The sequence below is a fragment of the Lactuca serriola genome, chromosome 8 (genome assembly GCF_051521515.1).
Source record: "Lactuca serriola cultivar US96UC23 chromosome 8, Lser_US96UC23_V15, whole genome shotgun sequence".
NCBI classification, from domain to species: Eukaryota; Viridiplantae; Streptophyta; class Magnoliopsida; order Asterales; family Asteraceae; genus Lactuca; species Lactuca serriola.
In genome coordinates this window covers 8434929-8438313 of record NC_136415.1, presented here as the reverse complement: position 1 = coordinate 8438313, position 3385 = coordinate 8434929, and the positions used below count along the sequence as shown (strand labels likewise).

Here is a 3385-nt window from a genome sequence, read left to right as displayed (position 1 = left end):
GGTGAACCATATTAGAAAACATCTTGTAAATATAAAGCATTTACATATTTGTCTCCATGATGGATAGAATTTACAAATATTCATCTTACAAGTGCTTAGTATTTTCAACAATATACATATATCAATATTACCATGCAATCAATTTTATTCGTACACAAAATCTAGATATATGCCTAATACTTTTATGATATTGTTTACCAATATTGTTAGAATGTGATCAATGTATATATGTTTAAAAATTGCTTTGAATATTTTCAATTCGGGGTTGTATATTTTCAAATGTTTTATATTACAAATGTTTAATATTACAAATGTTTTAAATTTAACTCAAACTATTTTATCATGTATCAGAAAAACGGATTAGTTCATATATAGTCCTTATGGATACTCCGATACTCAACCCTGCCCATGCTTTAAGAGCCCGACAATTGCAAGTCGTTAACTTCATATGCTTGTTGTTTACTTTTATTACACAACGTAATATGGCCAACAAAAAGCGGGTTAGGTTACCCACTAGAAAAGTTATTTTAGAAAGACAAGCTGTACGGGAAGAGTTGCTCCACAATCTTTTAGAAGGTGGTCAATGTCGTGACCTTATTCATATGAGTGAAAACGCTTTTAGGAGATTGTGTGAAATCTTACAAACTGTAGGTGGTCTACGACGTACGCAACGCATGTCCGTTGAGGAACATGTTGCTAGATTTTTGCATATTGTAAGTAATGATTTGCGAACTCGGTTTACCTCGTGGATGTATCGTCGCTCTAGATCAACAACGAGTAGGTGCTTCCATAGAGTATTACGATCGATTAAAGCGATAAAAGGTCTTTATATTCAGCAACCTACAGGTGATGTTGTCCCGAGAGAAATTCAAGAAAGTACGAGATTTTATCCTTTTTTCAAGGATTGTATAGGGGCAATAGATGGAACACATGTTCGTGTCCATGTGCCTAATAGAGATGCCCCTAGATACCGTGGTCGTAAGGGATACCCGACAATAAATGTATTAGCTGCTTGTACATTTGATTTGAAGTTTACGTATGTGTTAACGGGTTGGGAGGGTACTGCATCAGACTCGAGAATAATAAAGAACGCATTTACTAGAAATGATAAACTGCTAATTCCATCAGGTAATTTATTAAACCAATGTAATTTCAATATCTAATATTTTTCAATAATATTGATTAAGCTCTTTATAGGTAAATACTGTTTAGTAGATGGGGGTTTGCCTCATACGAATAAACTAATGGCGCCATATAGAGGTGTTAGATATCATTTAAAAGAGTACTCCATGCGTGGTCCACAAAATTCTAAAGAGTTGTTTAATCTTCGTCATGCTTCTTTACGTAACACCATTGAGCGAGCTTTTGGTGTCCTTAAAAGAAGGTTTCCTATCATTCGAAGTACAACGGAACCATTTTACTCTTGTGAAACACAATCTGCCATATTTTTGGCATGTTGTATTCTACACAACTTTTTATTAGATGAAGACCGCGACATAAATCTTGAAGATGAGGTGATGCAAGAGATCTTAAACGGACCACAAGAGCAAGATCGTCGTAATTCAACAGAAACAAATGAGGGTAATAGAATGGCAGAGCAACTAAGGAATTCAATTGCAAATGAAATGTGGGCAAATTATTTGACACATTCAAACAATTAAATTAATATGTAAAACAAGTTTCATTTTGATACATTTTGTTTACAATTTCACATTGTGTTGATGATTGGTTTTTGAGATTAATTATGTTATTTACCCTTCATATTTTTGATTAGTATTATCCTTCATATTGTGGTCTAACAATGTACCATTCTTTAATTTTTATTCCTATGTGCAAAGTCATCATGATCAAACAGGAAGCTGGTGGTAGTGAAAAGGAACAAGTTAAATGGTCAGAAATAATGGATTATGCGTACATCCAATCGATGATTAAACAACAAGAGACAGGCAATAGGGTGAATGGTAGTTTCACACCAACTGCATATGCTCAAATGGTTGAGGAATTGAACACAAACCATCAAATGGATATTACCAAAAGTCATTTGAAGAATCGCTACAAAACCTTAAAAAAAACATTTTTCGCAATGGTACGATGTGTTTAGGGGAATTTCAATGAGCGGGTTCTCTTGGAATTCGTCTACTCAACTAATAGAAGCGGAGGAAGAAGTATGGGATAATTTAATAAAAGTAATTGTTCCTTTTATGTCTATGTTATTTTTTTAAAATATTTTATGTTATCGTTTGCAATACTAATTATTTTTGTGTTGTTATACAGTCAAAACCTGAGGCTGTGTCGTTAAAGACAAAAAAGATTGCATACTTCGATGAGATGTTGATGTTATTTGCAAGGGATAGGGCATCTGGTGCACATGCTGAGACAACGAAAGAAAGAAATGCCCGATTAAATAAAAATGAAAATATTCAAGTTGAAACAATTAAAGAAGTTGATGACATGTTAGCTAACAATGAAATTCATTTGGAGAACGAATATGTTGATCTTGATGATAACATTCAGGATGTTATTCCACCTCCTTTTTCACAAGAACAGTCTTCATGTGCAAAGAAGTGTAAGAGTAAAAAGAGGAAATTTGAAGACGACGATGAAGAAGAAGATATTAACTCAAAGATAAAGAAATCGGTTGATAATGTGGCTGCTGCTATCAGGGAGGGTAATATAATTTTTGATAGAGCTTATCATCGGGAATATACAGGGGAAGAATTTATAGAGAATTGGAGTTGGTGGGTTTGGAACCCCATGAATTACCGAGGGCTCTAAATTTTTTGGCAACAAATCAAGCAAAAGCTAGGACATTGTTCAGTTGTCCCCTTCAGATACGGATGAGTGTCCTCAAAGATATGATGGGTGCACGTGATTAAATAACCTTGGGTGATTGTTACTGGATTGATCTAATGCGTTTATGATTTTGGTTTTTTTTATTTTTTTTGAGTTGTTTGTGGTTTTCGTTTTGCATCTTGAAAACAATTGAATAACATGCGGTTTCCCTTTTTATAATTTACTTTATGTTAAAATAAAATTGTTTTGTTAATGTTTTAAGTAGAGGGGAGGAAGGGAGAGTTGGTTTTTTTGGGGTAGGGGGTACGGTAGAATGAATGTGGGGATGTAAAGACTTAATATTTACTCAAAAACATAAAAGGGTATAATTGTCTTTTTTTACTTTCTTTTCTTTCTTTTAATGAACTCGGGAGCACCTAAAATGAATACTCTCTTTTCCTTTCTTTCGAACTCGGGAGCACTGAATACTTTATTATTTCCGTTCCCTTCCTTTTCCTTTCTCTCCTTGTTCTTTCTTTCTTTTCTTTTCTTTCCTTTAGTGAACTCGGGAGCAGGGTGTAAGAGAAAGATATAAAGAAAAGAAATGAAGATC

General features: G+C 33.9%; 1 pseudogene; it reads left to right on the top strand.

Moving 5' to 3' along the window:
* Nucleotides 1–1843: 1843 nt before the first annotated feature.
* On the top strand, nucleotides 1844–2876 carry LOC145071106 (uncharacterized; annotated as a pseudogene).
* The last annotated feature ends 509 nt before the right edge of the window (nucleotides 2877–3385 follow it).